The sequence below is a fragment of the Hypomesus nipponensis genome, chromosome 24 (assembly GCF_054491055.1).
Source record: "Hypomesus nipponensis isolate SF chromosome 24, ASM5449105v1, whole genome shotgun sequence".
NCBI classification, from domain to species: Eukaryota; Metazoa; Chordata; class Actinopteri; order Osmeriformes; family Osmeridae; genus Hypomesus; species Hypomesus nipponensis.
In genome coordinates, this window is record NC_140384.1 from 8,248 (window position 1) to 27,314 (window position 19,067).

The 19,067-nt window shown below is 51.7% G+C and overlaps 2 long non-coding RNA genes across 5 annotated transcripts; both read left to right on the forward strand.

The window, feature by feature from the left end:
* The first annotated feature begins 1,859 nt into the window (after positions 1–1,859).
* Positions 1,860–6,107, forward strand: LOC146227380 (uncharacterized). Of its 3 annotated transcripts, none has more exons than XR_014742186.1 (4): positions 1,860–1,997; positions 2,121–2,283; positions 2,563–4,495; positions 4,823–6,107. It is a non-coding gene; the product is annotated as an uncharacterized LOC146227380 (long non-coding RNA). The 3 variants fall into 3 exon arrangements; XR_014742187.1 differs by having other exon boundaries at positions 2,563–2,716; positions 3,981–6,107; XR_014742185.1 differs by having other exon boundaries at positions 2,563–6,107.
* Positions 6,108–11,288: 5,181 nt separating this feature from the next.
* On the forward strand, positions 11,289–14,594 carry LOC146227381 (uncharacterized). Of its 2 annotated transcripts, XR_014742282.1 has the most exons (5): positions 11,290–11,428; positions 11,551–11,713; positions 11,991–12,144; positions 13,414–13,928; positions 14,256–14,594. It is a non-coding gene; the product is annotated as an uncharacterized LOC146227381 (long non-coding RNA). The 2 variants fall into 2 exon arrangements; XR_014742281.1 differs by having other exon boundaries at positions 11,289–11,428; positions 11,991–13,928.
* Positions 14,595–19,067: the final 4,473 nt, after the last annotated feature.

Sequence of the window (19,067 nt, forward strand, 5' to 3'; positions counted from 1 at the left end):
TCCAGTGGAGCTCGCATGCGCGCTGCGCGCGCAGGCTCGCCATCTGGCTGTCTGTCTGTCTCCCTCCCTATAGAACTCCAGTCCCTAGCTCATCCTAACCACAACCCCTCGCCCTTAATGCCTAAACCTCAACCAGGCCTCCCTCAGCCTGCGCTGACCTTTGACCCCACCCATTCCTTACCTTAACCTTCCCTGGGGCTAGAACATCTGGCCTACGGCCAATCCTAACCTCAACCCTCGTCCCCAATACCTAAACCTCAACCAGGCCTTTTCTTGGACCTCGGTTGACCCCTGACCCTTGACCTCCCTAACCCCAACACCTTAGGCTTCTCCTAAACTCAACCTCTCTCTAACTTATTCTTTAACCCTCTGGTCTAGCCCTACTTCTCCACACACACATCATCACAACACCTCTCACACACGCACACACACCTTTCTATGTGTCTCTCTCCCTCTGAACTTAACGCTACTGTTTTTTCATTCCAGATTACCACGATTCATCCTTCCAGGTATACAATGTGGTCTCCTCCCCCCATCCCTCTCTCTCCTCCTCCCCCTCTCTCTCTCTCTCTCTCTCTCTCCCTCTCTCCTCCTCATATCTTTTCCCTAGCTTGTTTAATCTCCTTTACCGCTTTTGGTGGACCACTGGAGGCCGCCTGGATGGCAAGGGATGCGCCTTTGAATTTTTTGCATTCTCCTTGTCACCCAGGCCGCTTCTGTTGATCTGTAGTCGTAGGACGGCCACATTTACCTGTTTCCCCCTTTTATTTGGCTATCGCCTGATGAGTCCTAGCCTAGTAATGGACGAAACCGGTAGCGATTCGGGGGCCGTCGCTCGTGCTCCGTTTATTCTGGTCGGGACATGCAGGTAATCCCACCCGGAGTGCGATGGCCAACATTATTGAATTGCAAATTTTATTTGTTCACGTGGTGAACGCCTCTCACTCTGTGCCTCTCTCTCTCTCTCTCTCTCTCTCTCTCTCTCTCTCTCTCTCTGTGTTGACTGTCAAATTGTATATATGTCTCTTGTTAACCCCCTTTCCTCCAACAGCTCCCAGATGACGCTCATGCGTCTCTGCTTTTTAACCCTTCTTCCAGTTTTCCTCCTTATGATGACCTCTACTCTACGGACAGCCGAGATTTGGTATAGTTATTTTCTCTTTCAGGCAGGCCCCTTCTTAGCTTTTCAGATTAGGTTAGCTACTCGGCCAGGTATGACACGCACTCACTCACACACACACACACGCACACGCACACACACACACACACACACCGCTAGTCTCCCTATCTTGACTTTAGTCTCCGCTGCTGCTTGGTAGTCCATTTTGTGGGTATCATCCCTCTTGTCTTGTTTCCTTTTTCTTTTCTCCTCCCCCACCCCACCCCTCTCTCATCCCCCTTCTTCTCTGTAGTATGTCCCGCCCCACCCGTCACAACGGGAATGATTCCCAAACGCTTCGCCACAGATTCTGGACGAGCCTCCCCAGACCCCAGTTCCCCCCTCCCCGTCTGCGCACCCCTGTGCCTGTCACCCCATCACACCCCTGTGCTTCTCCTCCGTGGCTGCTGGCACTCAATAACTCCATCCCACAGCCAACACCTCATGCTTCTTCACACCTGTGATGCTGGCATCATTCACCACTCACCCCCTCCATCCAGTCCCCTCCGCCCTCATGCTTCTTCACACCAGTGATGTTGGCATCATACACCACAAAAAACCCCCCCCATCCAGTCCCCTCCGCCCTCATGCTTCTTCACCTCAGTGACTGCTGGCATCACCCCACCACCCCAACCCCTTCTCCCTTTCCCCTCCTCCTCTTCCCCTCCCCCCCTCCCCCCGCCCACCAGGACGGGACTACCCATCATCATCATCACACGCCCTCTCATCCCTGAGGAGACGTGTACCCCCCGGAACGCCGCCGGAGGCGGCGTTTGGGATTGTGTTTGCCAACGGTCGCTGGGGACCTGGTTGGTTTCTCTCCACGTCTGCTCCTATGGTAATACCCCCCTCATGCTCCTTCACCTCGGTGATTGCTGGCATCACCCAATACAAAACCCCTCATCCTCTCTCCCTCTCTCCTTTTTCCCCTCTCTCTCTCTCCCTCCCCCCCACCCACCAGGACAACAAGCCCCCTCATCCCTGAGGAGAGCGCGCCCCTCATCCCTAAAGAGACGTGTGTCCCCCGGAACGCCGCCTCCGGCGGCGTTTGGGATTGTGTTTGCCAACGGTCGCTGGGGACCTTGTTGGTTTCACTCCACGTCTACTACCTATCCTGTCCTAGGGTAATAACCTCTATTTGTCTCCTTGTTTGTATGGTGTCTGTATTATCTGTAGTCGTATTGTCATTTCATGAGGTGGCACAGTCACTAGGACTGATAGTAGTGTTAGCTTTGATCATTTTACCCTAGCCTTAGTCCTGTTCATTGGCATGCCTGGTTGGATTAGGAGGAGTAATCCATGTTGCCTGACCTTGTTTGCCTCTGTTAATTTCCTTTCCTCCTCTTTTTCTTTCTCTCTCTCTCTCTCCTTCCTCCTTCGTGCCTCTCTGCGCTCTGTGTCAGGCGGCGAGCTACCATGGGGCACCCGGCCTGGGTTCTCCTCGGAGTTCCTGGAGGGGCTTGGCCCCTTGTCTCTATGTGGGTGATCCGTAGGTTCCTGGAAGTGTCCGTGCAATTGACCCCGACCTTTGCTGATCTTCGGATCTTAAATGTCATTGTGAGTGGGAATTTCAAACTTACACCCCTTCCTGCCTAAGCCTACAGGGCCTCGGTTTTCATGCCACGCGGAGATGCCAACGATTTACCCCTCAGGGGCACGTCGGAACCCCTGGTAGATTCGCACCTCCTCCCTCCACCGCGCCCCATACTACTGTGTGACACGACCCGGTTAGGGATTAGGCACGTCCTTTTTATCGGTGCACTGGTCACCCCCATCGGAGACACGTGGTTTGTAGTGTTTAGCCTCCTCCCTTCTCTCTCACACCCGATGGTATTGTGCATGCATTTGTATCAATGGATGTGTGCGTCTGCATGCTTAGGCCCCGAACAATGCCATCGCTCACTCCCCCCGTCCTCCTCCATAGCTCCCTCTTGATTTTTACTATTAACGGCCTCACATAATGACTCACTTTACATCCATCACACATTCTATAGGCCCCCCTGAGCCCCTCTCACCTCACTGCTCTACAGGGTTTCGGAGTGTTGCTGGCCACACAGAAATGGGGACTGACTCAACGAGGGAACGGGCGTTTCAGTGATGCGGGCGCAGTCACGCCCTCACACTCTTTCTGCCCTATCCTCGTGGCTGGATTGGAGACCTAACGGGTGGGCCCACTCGCACTCTACAAGGAACCCAGGTTATATAATCGAGATGATCGCGCCCGGGGGTCGTTACTAGATTACTGACTCTGCACTTACTGGCCTTCACTAGCCTCGGTAACGTTAACTATGGGGGTCCCTCCTGGGACCCGGCCCAGGTCGACACGCGTCTGAGTGACCCTGGTGGTCACCCTTTCCCCTCCCTGGTGCCTTCATTCTCTAGCGTAATTGACCGCACCGTGGCTGACAGATCTATCGGCCTCTCGATATAGCCTGGCTCCCACCTATAACATGCCCAGCTCTCTCACAGGGCTCCCTCACCCCTGGGGGGAGCCCCATGCCTGTTAGGCACTCCTCTCTTGTCCTTCGGTCTCGGCTTCTCACTCCCCTCCACTAGAACAACACTACGCGACTACTAGGGCTCTGTCGCCTCATGGAGCTTCATCCCTGTCCCACGTGTCCACAGTGCATAGTTGAGCGTCCCGCCCAAAACCGGCATTACCAGGGCAGGCCTCCCCTGGTGGTGGGTAACGGGCGTTCGACCGCTCTCTTCTCTGTATCCGATCTCGGGGGGGTCATACTGTGTAAACTTACAGTATGATTAATCCGACAACGTGAACACTGTGTACTCACACCGTGCTTGTTGTTTCTTGTGCACTTAGTCTGATGCTGGGCCTCCTGTGGGGAGAGATAGTACTTCCTATCATGGGTCTCACACCGTCATCGACTGCGTCCGCGCGTCTGGCCTCCTCGTCTGTATTCCTGTCCATGCTAGGAGCTGTCCCTGATGTTCCCCTTGTCGCAAAGCTCCCTCCGGGGAACGGCTTGACGGTGGTCTCCGGGGGTATCGACGAATGGGCTGACCGGAATCACATTGTGGGGGACCTCTCAGGGTGGTGTTGGCGGGTCTATGGAACCAGGTTGGTTCTAGCATCAGAAGGTCTGTCTTTGGTAGCATCCTTGATTTTGTCTCCTCACGGATTAGATAGGTACTTAACCACTAGCTGCTTCCCTCCCACTGCTTCCCCTTCCCCCTTTACCATAGACGGACCCCGGGTCGTGTGGCACGGCGTTCTCCCGCTCTACCACCGGTTGAGACGGGCCGTATGCTTCTCCTGGTGCTGAGCGGCGCTGATTAGGCCTTCTAGCCTTTTCAGAGGGCATGCCATGTCCACAGGTTAGCTACACTAATAGTGATTTTTACTTATCCTTTTTTTCCCCCCCTTAGATTAATATCATTATCTCTACTCTTCTAGTTTTATCAGGACCGGGACTCTCTCTAGTCTGGTTCTGCATAGCCAGTCCTCTGTGTTGTGTTATATCTTGTTTAGCCAGGACCTCCTCTGGTCCCGTATCACATAGTCTATCCTCTGTATTGTATGATGTTTTGTAATAACTTGTCCCAATAGCTCCATTTACCCCTCACATGTCATTCTAGTTGAATCCCCCTGACCCTCACCCTGTTTTTCCCTCTCTACACTACGCCTCCTGCCTTCCTGTGCAGTTCTCGGCGCTGAGAGGAGGTGACATGCTGTGAGACGGCCCTCTAGATCTCCCTCCAGAACACCCGTCTCCCTCCTGCCTCCCCTCTGAGACGCCCCACCCCGCCCTTCCTACACACTCCCCCACAGAGCTGCCGACGAGATGACAAGAGATGGCAGTGCGACCGGATTGACCCGTTACACGCCTCCCTCATCTCCTGTGAAGCCGGCTCCACACCTCACACTGACTTTGATTAATCCACAACAGACACTCCAGTTGCCACGGGACTCTGGGACTACCCCACCCCCCCTCATCACCAATGCACGTCCCTGTGGTTATTATTGTACTAATCACTCCACAATGTGCCTGTAAACCTGCCGCACTATGGCTTTGAATGTCTATTTCAAACTGCACGGATTCCTGGTTTACCCTATTGCACTTGTGGGGTTGTACAATTTCATCGCATTTCCCCACCCCACGATAAACCTGTAAGCCCTCTGTATTATTGCATTGAATGTCTATTTCAATATGCACGGGTCTGTGGTTTAACCCCTACACACTTGTGGTGTTGTATGGTTATCTTATAATTATCACAATTAATACACTTGGTTTAATTGCACTGGTGGTGTCCTACTTTCATTTCCTATACACCCTTACCAAATCCCTCTAACGTAGGCTCACCACTCAACATGGACAACAGTCTGGTTTCTCCCCACAGAGGTAACTCCACCTGTGATGTAATGTCCCCCTGCAGGTTATCAGCTACCTCTGATTTACCTCGCATAGTCCCCCTCACTCACCAGTTTCCCCATTTGAGAACTGGAATCGTTTTATCGCTCACCCTATTCATGGCCACCTGCTGTCCTAACGGTGCTACTGCACGTCCCACTGCCCTGGTAGTTGTTCTAACCTCATATCTACACCTTAGACACATTATTAATACATTACTGATCCTTACTGATTTCTCTCACATTTACTGATCACACGGGTTCTATCCTAATATTCTTTCTTATGTACCCTAAGCCAGTTTGTCCTTTTTTCTCCTCTACTAATAACACTGACATTCTCATTAGATAATTACATGCCCTCACATATTATAATTACGACACACTCCATACCATGTCCAATCATTCAGTACTTGCCTTCACATATCATAACAACTCATCACTCCATGACCCATTTCTCTTCCCCTCTCTTTCTCACATAATTCTTTATTACACATTTCTCATCACTGATCACTGATGGGGTTTCCCTTTTTCCTCTCAAAATCCCTACAATCCCTTCTCTGTTTTTGTGTGTGCCTGTCCTCCCCCTCTCCCTCCCTCCGCTGCTCATTTGGAGCTGCGGGCTTCTCTAGGGAATTCCCTTCCTGTGACGACGCGATCTCTGACGTCACCGCTAAGATCTCCGTTTCTTTCATTTCAACTTTCACTTCTATTTCACTCTAACGGGCCCCCACGCTCCCGATTTTGGTCGGATTCATTTCGTCTTCCCCCTCTAACATGAATCCGTGCCTCCAAAACATTCCTTTCGCGTTCCTTCATGTTAATTCACCGTTAGCCATTTCGCCGTTAGCCCCCTCGCCGCTAGCCGTTTCATTTCCTGGTTTTCGCGTCTCTTCCGGCCCCCTAGCTGTCCATCAAACGGTCTCTTCCGGTCCCCTCCGCTGTAGCTTTCGGCAACGTAACTCCCGCCCCCTCCGACCTGCGATTGGCCCTCTGGGGCCACGCACTTGAACTCGTTCTTTCGTCTATTGCACTCCTGAGCGCAGATACGAAAATTACCGCACCTGAACTCAAACTTAAAAATTGGTAATTATAAATTCTTTCTTTGACATTTCCAAATTTTAATACGTTACTTGAGACTATCTCAAATTTGTCCTAACGTTTTTCCTCTGAAAAAACACACTTTAATCTCGTTTTAACTCCGTTTTCACCGTGTTTCAGCCTTTGTAAAACTTCACCGTCCGCCATCGTCGCACCACCTTCTCCATCGCCTCACGTCCCGTCCTCCCGTCTCCCGTTCGATAATTAATGTAAGTATTTCTCTCCTGCGCTGTAAATTTATAGTTGTCAATTGTTTTATTAAATTTCTAACATAGCTGCGGGTTCTCCTCCTGCGTCCCGTCCATTCCATCTAATTACCTGTCCATTGTCATGCTAATTTCGCCGTTCACTTTGAGCGACGCTAGCCCACCTCCACTAGCCAGACCTTTAAATTCCCGTCCGCCATCTTGATGAGGGCCCCCTTCATTAGTAACAGGAATAGTCTCCTACTGTTCCAATAGTTTCTTATTATAACAAATTACTTTTTCAATTGATAATGCCCACACATAACTCCCTATATATTTTCACCCCCCAAAATAGCTCTTATTTACAATAACGATGATAGGAACAATGGTCTAAAACACTTTAGGGCATGTTGGGGCCTCCCCTTCTATTCCCCTCACAAGTTTAATACACAGTTTTATGGTGCTTCAGTGTGTAACTGGGTTCGTCGTGCATACGTGATCAATGTGTATATTGGCTTACTGCATTGATGGTTTATTACTACACTCCATTCCTCTGCATGATGTATTCAGTGCATTCTGGCTCACTATATTTATCATTTACAACAAGAGTGTTAGGAACAATTGTTTAGAAGGCCTTAGGACACATCTAGCTCCCCCTCCCCTCTATTCCCCTCACACGCTTAATGCTCTTCACTATGATGCTTCAGTGTGTACATGGGTTCATCGTGCATATGCAATAATGACTTTATTGTTGCTCCTTGGGGTCAAGCATCAACGTGTATATGGGCTCATTACATTGATGTCTTGTGACTACCAATTATCCCTCTGCATGATGTATTCAGGTGCATTCTGGCTCACCATAATTATCCATTATTACAACAACGTTGATAGGAACAATGATTCAGATTACTTTAGGATACATTTGCCCCCCCCACCTAACCGTTAACCCCTTCCATTCTCTCGTCTGCGTCCCCTCTCTGCTGGGCTCGAGCTTTTGTACTGCCCTTCCTCTCAACTACTGTCCTGCCTCTCCAATCCTATCCCCATCACCTTACTCCCCTGTAGTGGTTGTTTGTTGATCTAGTGGTCATTAGGGGTGATTAGGTCATTTTGACCTCTAATACACACTCCCTTGACCTGTCAGCGGGCTCCTGAGCATTTCTCTCTGCCTGCTTACTCCCCACAAGATGCGTGTCACAGCACACATACACGCACCCATACAAATGCTTCTTCTCTCCTTCAGAGGGATGTTGGCATACGATGTAGCACCTTGTTTACCTGGTGATGCAACAGGCTGTCTCTTTGGCTGTCTCTCTGACACCTGGCTGTCTGTCCCTTTTCCCTGGGGATGGAGCGGGCTATCTCTCCGCCCACCCAGCGGGGCTCGCATGCGCGCTGCGCGCGCAGGCTCGCCACTGGGCTATCTGTCTTCGGTCAGCCTGGTGATGGATCAGGCTGTCTCTCTGGCTGTCTCTCTGACACCTGGCTGTCTGTCCCTTTTCCCTGGTGATGGAGCGGGCTATCTCTCCGCCCACCCAGCGGGGCTCGCATGCGCGCTGCGCGCGCAGGCTCGCCACTGGGCTATCTGCCCTTCACTCTACCCATCCAGTGGGGCTCGCATGCGCGCTGCGCGCGCAGGCTCGCCATCTGGCTGTCTGTCTGTCTCCCTTCCTATAGAAGTCCAGTCCCTAACTCATCCTAACCACAACCCCTCGCCCTTAATGCCTAAACCTCAACCAGGCCTCCCTCAGCCTGCGCTGACCTTTGACCCCACCCATTCCTTACCTTAACCTTCCCTGGGGCTAGAACATCTGGCCTACGGCCAATCCTAACCTCAACCCTCGTCCCCAATACCTAAACCTCAACCAGGCCTTTTCTTGGACCTCGGTTGACCCCTGACCCTTGACCTCCCTAACCCCAACACCTTAGGCTTCTCCTAAACTCAACCTCTCTCTAACTTATTCTTTAACCCTCTGGTCTAGCCCTACTTCTCCACACACACAACATCACAACACCTCTCACACACGCACACACACCTTTCTATGTGTCTCTCTCCCTCTGAACTTAACGCTACTGTTTTTTCATTCCAGATTACCACGATTCATCCTTCCAGGTATACAATGTGGTCTCCTCCCCCCATCCCTCTCTCTCCTCCTCCCCCCTCTCTCTCTCTCTCTCTCTCTCTCCCTCTCTCCTCCTCATATCTTTTCCCTAGCTTGTTTAATCTCCTTTACCGCTTTTGGTGGACCACTGGAGGCCGCCTGGATGGCAAGGGATGCGCCTTTGAATTTTTTGCATTCTCCTTGTCACCCAGGCCGCTTCTGTTGATCTGTAGTCGTAGGACGGCCACATTTACCTGTTTCCCCCTTTTATTTGGCTATCGCCTGATGAGTCCTAGCCTAGTAATGGACGAAACCGGTAGCGATTCGGGGGCCGTCGCTCGTGCTCCGTTTATTCTGGTCGGGACATGCAGGTAATCCCACCCGGAGTGCGATGGCCAACATTATTGAATTGCAAATTTTATTTGTTCACGTGGTGAACGCCTCTCACTCTGTGCCTCTCTCGCTCTCTCTCGCTCTCTCTCTCTCTCTCTCTCTCTCTCTCTCTCTCTCTCTCTCTCTCTCTCTCTCTCTCTCTCTCTCTCTCTCTCTGTGCTGACTGTCAAATTGTATATGTCTCTTGTTAACCCCTTTTCCTCCAACAGCTCCCAGATGACGCTCATGCGTCTCTGCTTTTTAACCCTTCTTCCAGTTTTCCTCCTTATGATGACCTCTACTCTACGGACAGCCGAGATTTGGTATAGTTATTTTCTCTTTCAGGCAGGCCCCTCCTTAGCCTTTCAGATTAGGTTAGCTACTCGGCCAGGTATGACACGCACTCACTCACACACACACACACGCACACACACACACACACACACACAACGCTAGTCTCCCTATCCTGGCTTCAGTCTCCGCTGCTGCTTGGTAGTCCATTTTGTTGGTATCATCCCTCTTGTCTTGTGTTTCCTTTTTCCTCCCCCACCCATCACTCATCCCCCTTCTTCTCCTTAGTATGTCCCGCCCCACTCGTCACAACGGGAATGACTCCCACACACTTCGCCACAGGTTCTGGGCGAGCCTTCCCAGACCCCAGTTCCCCCCTCCCCGCCTGCGCACCCCTGTGACGCAGTCCACCCCCTTATTCCCCTCTGCCCTCTGGAGAACCTCCCCTGCCCTACCCTTCCCTGCCCCCTCCTCTCCCTCCCCCCTCGCTCCACCCTCCAGGCCAACTATGACCACTTGGCGCTTGGGAATACATCCGCACCCCCTTTACACCCGCCACGACCATCATGGGCGTAAAGACCTGTGGACCCTGACCCCCGTTAGGACCGTGCTGGTCCTAGGGGATTCTAATATCCATCGCCTCCCCCCTGTACTCCGCGAGGATGTGCAGGTTGACTGCTATCCGGGGGCTAAACTCTGCCACGCCCTGGACATCCTCGGTTACATCCAGAACCCCCTCCCCCAGGTGACGCGGGTTATCCTGGCCTTTGGCCTAAATGATAAGTCCACCCCGATACCCATCTCCGCCCGCCAACTTACCGCTCTTCACACGGTAGCCACCACTGTTTTCCCCTCCGCTTCAGTGCGGTTTCCCCTAATTAACTTTGACCCCCGGCTACCTAAACCTGATAGGGACACCCTTATGGGCTTAAACCGATCCCTGTACTCAGCGGTACCCACCATCCCCCTCCTCCCCGCCCATCTCTTTAGTACAGGACAGGACCATGTCCACTGGACCCTCCCCACTGGCCGCTCCTTCTTGGACCACTGGTCGCTGATCTAAACAGCGGACCTGTCACCCCATCACACCCCTGTGCTTCTCCTCCGTGACTGCTGGCACTCAATAACTCCATCCCACAGCCAACTCCTCATGCTTCTTCACACCTGTGATGCTGGCATCATTCACCACTCACTCCCTCCATCCAGTCCCCTCCACCCTCATGCTTCTTCACCTTAGTGATGCTGGCATATGTCTACCATTCTCCATACACACATATATATATATATATATATATGTATATACACTCACACCCCTTCCACCCCGCCATCCAGTCCCCTCCGCCCTCATGCTTCTTCACCTAGTGACTGCTGGCATCACCCCAACCCCAAAGCCCCTTCTCTTTCCCCCTCCCCCTCCTCCTCTCTCCCTCCCCCCTTCCCCCCTCCCCCCGCCCACCAGGACGGGACTACCCATCATCATCATCACACGCCCTCTCATCCCTGAGGAGACGCGTGCCTCTCATCCCTGAGGAGACGTGTACCCCCCGGAACGCCGCCGGAGGCGGCGTTTGGGATTGTGTTTGCCAACGGTCGCTGGGGACCTTGTTGGTTTCACTCCACGTCTGCTCCTATGGACAACAAGCCCCCTCATCCCTGAGGAGAGCGCGCCCCTCATCCCTAAAGAGACGTGTGTCCCCCTGATAACACGCCCTCTCATCCCTGAGGAGACGCGTGCCTCTCATCCCTGAGGAGACGTGTACCCCCCGGAACGCCGCCTCCGGCGGCGTTTGGGATTGTGTTTGCCAACGGTCGCTGGGGACCTGGTTGGTTTCTCTCCACGTCTGCTCCTATGGTAATACCCCCCTCATGCTCCTTCACCTCGGTGATTGCTGGCATCACCCAATACAAAACCCCTCATCCTCTCTCCCTCTCTCCTTTTTCCCCTCTCTCTCTCTCCCTCCCCCCACCCACCAGGACAACAAGCCCCCTCATCCCTGAGGAGAGCGCGCCCCTCATCCCTAAAGAGACGTGTGTCCCCCGGAACGCCGCCTCCGGCGGCGTTTGGGATTGTGTTTGCCAACGGTCGCTGGGGACCTTGTTGGTTTCACTCCACGTCTACTACCTATCCTATCCTAGGGTAATAACCTCTATTTGTCTCCTTGTTTGTATGGTGTCTGTATTATCTGTAGTCGTATTGTCATTTCATGAGGTAGCACAGTCACTAGGACTGATAGTAGTGTTAGCTTTGATCATTTTACCCTAGCCTTAGTCCTGTTCATTGGCATGCCTGGTTGGATTAGGAGGAGTAATCCATGTTGCCTGACCTTGTTTGCCTCTGTTAATTTCCTTTCCTCCTCTTTTTCTTTCTCTCTCTCTCTCCTTCCTCCTTCGTGCCTCTCTGCGCTCTGTGTCAGGCGGCGAGCTGCCATGGGGCACCCGGCCTGGGTTCTCCTCGGAGTTCCTGGAGGGGCTTGGCCCCTTGTCTCTATGTGGGTGATCCGTAGGTTCCTGGAAGTGTCCGTGCAATTGACCCCGACCTTTGCTGATCTTCGGATCTTAAATGTCATTGTGAGTGGGAATTTCAAACTTACACCCCTTCCTGCCTAAGCCTACAGGGCCTCGGTTTTCATGCCACGCGGAGATGCCAACGATTTACCCCTCAGGGGCACGTCGGAACCCCTGGTAGACTCGCACCTCCTCCCTCCACCGCGCCCCATACTACTGTGTGACACGACCCGGTTAGGGATTAGGCACGTCCTTTTTATCAGGTGCACTGGTCACCCCCATCGGAGACACGTGGTTTGTAGTGTTTAGCCTCCTCCCTTCTCTCTCACACCCGATGGTATTGTGCATGCATTTGTATCAATGGATGTGTGCGTCTGCATGCTTAGGCCCCGAACAATGCCATCGCTCACTCACTCCCCCCGTCCTCCTCCATAGCTCCCTCTTGATTTTTACTATTAACGGCCTCACATAATGACCCACTTTACATCCATCACACATTCTATAGGCCCCCCTGAGCCCCTCTCACCTCACTGCTCTACAGGGTTTCGGAGTGTTGCTGGCCACACAGAAATGGGGACTGACTCAACGAGGGAACGGGCGTTTCAGTGATGCGGGCGCAGTCACGCCCTCACACTCTTTCTGCCCTATCCTCGTGGCTGGATTGGAGACCTAACGGGTGGGCCCACTCGCACTCTACAAGGAACCCAGGTTATATAATCGAGATGATCGCGCCCGGGGGTCGTTACTAGATCACTGACTCTGCACTTACTGGCCTTCACTAGTCTCGGTAACGTTAACTATGTGGGTCCCTCCTGGGACCCGGCCCAGGTCGACACGCGTCTGAGTGACCCTGGTGGTCACCCTTTCCCCTCCCTGGTGCCTTCATTCTCTAGCGTAATTGACCGCACCGTGGCCGACAGATCTATCGGCCTCTCGATATAGCCTGGCTCCCACCTATAACATGCCCAGCTCTCTCACAGGGCTCCCTCACCCCTGGGGGGAGCCCCATGCCTGTTAGGCACTCCTCTCTTGTCCTTCGGTCTCGGCTTCTCACTCCCCTCCACTAGAACAACACTACGCGACTACTAGGGCTCTGTCGCCTCATGGAGCTTCATCCCTGTCCCACGTGTCCACAGTGCATAGTTGAGCGTCCCGCCCAAAACCGGCATTACCAGGGCAGGCCTCCCCTGGTGGTGGGTAACGGGCGTTCGACCGCTCTCTTCTCTGTATCCGATCTCGGGGGGGTCATACTGTGTAAACTTACAGTATGATTAATCCGACAACGTGAACACTGTGTACTCACACCGTGCTTGTTGTTTCTTGTGCACTTAGTCTGATGCTGGGCCTCCTGTGGGGAGAGATAGTACTTCCTATCATGGGTCTCACACCGTCATCGACTGCGTCCGCGCGTCTGGCCTCCTCGTCTGTATTCCTGTCCATGCTAGGAGCTGTCCCTGATGTTCCCCTTGTCACAAAGCTCCCTCCGGGGAACGGCTTGACGGTGGTTTCCGGGGGTATCGACGAATGGGCTGACCGGAATCACATTGTGGGGGACCTCTCAGGGTGGTGTTGGCGGGTCTATGGAACCAGGTTGGTTCTAGCATCAGAAGGTCTGTCTTTGGTAGCATCCTTGATTTTGTCTCCTCACGGATTAGATAGGCACTTACCCACTAGCTGCTTCCCTCCCACTGCTTCCCCTTCCCCCTTTACCATAGACGGACCCCGGGTCGTGTGGCACGGCGTTCTCCCGCTCTACCACCGGTTGAGACGGGCCGTATGCTTCTCCTGGTGCTGAGCGGCGCTGATTAGGCCTTCTAGCCTTTTCAGAGGGCATGCCATGTCCACAGGTTAGCTACACTAATAGTGATTTTTGCTTATCCTTTTTTTCCCCCCCTTAGATTAATATCATTATCTCTACTCTTCTAGTTTTATCAGGACCGGGACTCTCTCTAGTCTGGTTCTGCATAGCCAGTCCTCTGTGTTGTGTTATATCTTGTTTAGCCAGGACCTCCTCTGGTCCCGTATCACATAGTCTATCCTCTGTATTGTATGATGTTTTGTAATAACTTGTCCCAATAGCTCCATTTACCCCTCACATGTCATTCTAGTTGAATCCCCCTGACCCTCACCCTGTTTTTCCCTCTCTACACTACGCCTCCTGCCTTCCTGTGCAGTTCTCGGCGCTGAGAGGAGGTGACATGCTGTGAGACGGCCCTCTAGATCTCCCTCCAGAACACCCGTCTCCCTCCTGCCTCCCCTCTGAGACGCCCCACCCCGCCCTTCCTACACACTCCCCCACAGAGCTGCCGACGAGATGACAAGAGATGGCAGTGCGACCGGATTGACCCGTTACACGCCTCCCTCATCTCCTGTGAAGCCGGCTCCACACCTCACACTGACTTTGATTAATCCACAACAGACACTCCAGTTGCCACGGGACTCTGGGACTACCCCACCCCCCCTCATCACCAATGCACGTCCCTGTGGTTATTATTGTACTAATCACTCCACAATGTGCCTGTAAACCTGCCGCACTATGGCTTTGAATGTCTATTTCAACTGCACGGATTCCTGGTTTACCCTATTGCACTTGTGGGGTTGTACAATTTCATCGCATTTCCCCACCCCACGATAAACCTGTAAGCCCTCTGTATTATTGCATTGAATGTCTATTTCAATATGCACGGGTCTGTGGTTTAACCCCTACACACTTGTGGTGTGGCATGGTTATCTTATATTTATCACAATTAATACACTTGGTTTAATTGCACTGGTGGTGTCCTACTTTCATTTCCTATACACCCTTACCAACTCCCTCTAACGTAGGCTCACCACTCAACATGGACAACAGTCTGGTTTCTCCCCACAGAGGTAACTCCACCTGTAATGTAATGTCCCCCTGCAGGTTATCAGCTACCTCTGATTTACCTCGCATAGTCCCCCTCACTCACCAGTTTCCCCATTTGAGAACTGGAATCGTTTTATCGCTCACCCTATTCATGGCCACCTGCTGTCCTAACGGTGCTACTGCACGTCCCACTGCCCTGGTAGTTGTTCTAACCTCATATCTACACCTTAGACACATTATTAATACATTACTGATCCTTACTGATTTCTCTCACATTTACTGATCACACGGGTTCTATCCTAATATTCTTTCTTATGTACCCTAAGCCAGTTTGTCCTTTTTTCTCCTCTACTAATAACACTGACATTCTCATTAGATGATTACATGCCCTCACATATTATAATTACGACACACTCCATGCCATGTCCAATCACTCAGTACTTGCCTTCACATAACACAACAACTCATCACTCCATGACCAATTTCTCTTCCCCTCTCTTTCTCACATAATTCTTTATTACACATTTTTCATCACTGATCACTGATGAGGTCTCCCTTTTTCCTCTCAAAATCCCTACAATCCCTTCTCTGTTTTTGTGTGTGCCTGTCCTCCCCCTCTCCCTCCCTCCGCTGCTCATTTGGAGCTGCGGGCTTCTCTAGGGAATTCCCTTCCTGTGACGACGCGATCTCTGACGTCACCGCTAAGATCTCCGTTTCTTTCATTTCAACTTTCACTTCTATTTCACTCTAACGGGCCCCCACGCTCCCGATTTTGGTCGGATTCATTTCGTCTTCCCCCTCTAACATGAATCCGTGCCTCCAAAACATTCCTTTCGCGTTCCTTCATGTTAATTCACCGTTAGCCATTTCGCCGTTAGCCCCCTCGCCGCTAGCCGTTTCATTTCCTGGTTTTCGCGTCTCTTCCGGCCCCCTAGCTGTCCATCAAACGGTCTCTTCCGGTCCCCTCCGCTGTAGCTTTCGGCAACGTAACTCCCGCCCCCTCCGACCTGCGATTGGCCCTCTGGGGCCACGCACTTGAACTCGTTCTTTCGTCTATTGCACTCCTGAGCGCAGATACGAAAATTACCGCACCTGAACTCAAACTTAAAAATTGGTAATTATAAATTCTTTCTTTGACATTTCCAAATTTTAATACGTTACTTGAGACTATCTCAAATTTGTCCTAACGTTTTTCCTCTGAAAAAACACACTTTAATCTCGTTTTAACTCCGTTTTCACCGTGTTTCAGCCTTTGTAAAACTTCACCGTCCGCCATCGTCGCACCACCTTCTCCATCGCCTCACGTCCCGTCCTCCCGTCTCCCGTTCGATAATTAATGTAAGTATTTCTCTCCTGCGCTGTAAATTTATAGTTGTCAATTGTTTTATTAAATTTCTAACATAGCTGCGGGTTCTCCTCCTGCGTCCCGTCCATTCCATCTAATTACCTGTCCATTGTCATGCTAATTTCGCCGTTCACTTTGAGCGACGCTAGCCCACCTCCACTAGCCAGACCTTTAAATTCCCGTCCGCCATCTTGATGAGGGCCCCCTTCATTAGTAACAGGAATAGTCTCCTACTGTTCCAATAGTTTCTTATTATAACAAATTACTTTTTCAATTGATAATGCCCACACATAACTCCCTATATATTTTCACCCCCCAAAATAGCTCTTATTTACAATAACGATGATAGGAACAATGGTCTAAAACACTTTAGGGCATGTTGGGGCCTCCCCTTCTATTCCCCTCACAAGTTTAATACACAGTTTTATGGTGCTTCAGTGTGTAACTGGGTTCGTCGTGCATACGTGATCAATGTGTATATTGGCTTACTGCATTGATGGTTTATTACTACACTCCATTCCTCTGCATGATGTATTCAGTGCATTCTGGCTCACTATATTTATCATTTACAACAAGAGTGTTAGGAACAATTGTTTAGAAGGCCTTAGGACACATCTAGCTCCCCCTCCCCTCTATTCCCCTCACACGCTTAATGCTCTTCACTATGATGCTTCAGTGTGTACATGGGTTCATCGTGCATATGCAATAATGACTTTATTGTTGCTCCTTGGGGTCAAGCATCAACGTGTATATGGGCTCATTACATTGATGTCTTGTGACTACCAATTATCCCTCTGCATGATGTATTCAGGTGCATTCTGGCTCACCATAATTATCCATTATTACAACAACGTTGATAGGAACAATGATTCAGATTACTTTAGGATACATTTGCCCCCCCCACCTAACCGTTAACCCCTTCCATTCTCTCGTCTGCGTCCCCTCTCTGCTGGGCTCGAGCTTTTGTACTGCCCTTCCTCTCAACTACTGTCCTGCCTCTCCAATCCTATCCCCATCACCTTACTCCCCTGTAGTGGTTGTTTGTTGATCTAGTGGTCATTAGGGGTGATTAGGTCATTTTGACCTCTAATACACACTCCCTTGACCTGTCAGCGGGCTCCTGAGCATTTCTCTCTGCCTGCTTACTCCCCACAAGATGCGTGTCACAGCACACATACACGCACCCATACAAATGCTTCTTCTCTCCTTCAGAGGGATGTTGGCATACGATGTAGCACCTTGTTTACCTGGTGATGCAACAGGCTGTCTCTTTGGCTGTCTCTCTGACACCTGGCTGTCTGTCCCTTTTCCCTGGGGATGGAGCGGGCTATCTCTCCGCCCACCCAGCGGGGCTCGCATGCGCGCTGCGCGCGCAGGCTCGCCACTGGGCTATCTGTCTTCGGTCAGCCTGGTGATGGATCAGGCTGTCTCTCTGGCTGTCTCTCTGACACCTGGCTGTCTGTCCCTTTTCCCTGGTGATGGAGCGGGCTATCTCTCCGCCCACCCAGCGGGGCTCGCATGCGCGCTGCGCGCGCAGGCTCGCCACTGGGCTATCTGCCCTTCACTCTACCCATCCAGTGGGGCTCGCATGCGCGCTGCGCGCGCAGGCTCGCCATCTGGCTGTCTGTCTGTCTCCCTTCCTATAGAAGTCCAGTCCCTAACTCATCCTAACCACAACCCCTCGCCCTTAATGCCTAAACCTCAACCAGGCCTCCCTCAGCCTGCGCTGACCTTTGACCCCACCCATTCCTTACCTTAACCTTCCCTGGGGCTAGAACATCTGGCCTACGGCCAATCCTAACCTCAACCCTCGTCCCCAATACCTAAACCTCAACCAGGCCTTTTCTTGGACCTCGGTTGACCCCTGACCCTTGACCTCCCTAACCCCAACACCTTAGGCTTCTCCTAAACTCAACCTCTCTCTAACTTATTCTTTAACCCTCTGGTCTAGCCCTACTTCTCCACACACACAACATCACAACACCTCTCACACACGCACACACACCTTTCTATGTGTCTCTCTCCCTCTGAACTTAACGCTACTGTTTTTTCATTCCAGATTACCACGATTCATCCTTCCAGGTATACAATGTGGTCTCCTCCCCCCATCCCTCTCTCTCCTCCTCCCCCTCTCTCTCTCTCTCTCTCTCTCTCCCTCTCTCCTCCTCATATCTTTTCCCTAGCTTGTTTAATCTCCTTTACCGCTTTTGGTGGACCACTGGAGGCCGCCTGGATGGCAAGGGATGCGCCTTTGAATTTTTTGCATTCTCCTTGTCACCCAGGCCGCTTCTGTTGATCTGTAGTCGTAGGACGGCCACATTTACCTGTTTCCCCCTTTTATTTGGCTATCGCCTGATGAGTCCTAGCCTAGTAATGGACGAAACCGGTAGCGATTCGGGGGCCGTCGCTCGTGCTCCGTTTATTCTGGTCGGGACATGCAGGTAATCCCACCCGGAGTGCGATGGCCAACATTATTGAATTGCAAATTTTATTTGTTCACGTGGTGAACGCCTCTCACTCTGTGCCTCTCTCGCTCTCTCTCGCTCTCTCTCTCTCTCTCTCTCTCTCTCTCTCTCTCTCTCTCTCTCTCTCTCTCTCTCTCTCTCTCTCTCTCTCTCTGTGCTGACTGTCAAATTGTATATGTCTCTTGTTAACCCCTTTTCCTCCAACAGCTCCCAGATGACGCTCATGCGTCTCTGCTTTTTAACCCTTCTTCCAGTTTTCCTCCTTATGATGACCTCTACTCTACGGACAGCCGAGATTTGGTATAGTTATTTTCTCTTTCAGGCAGGC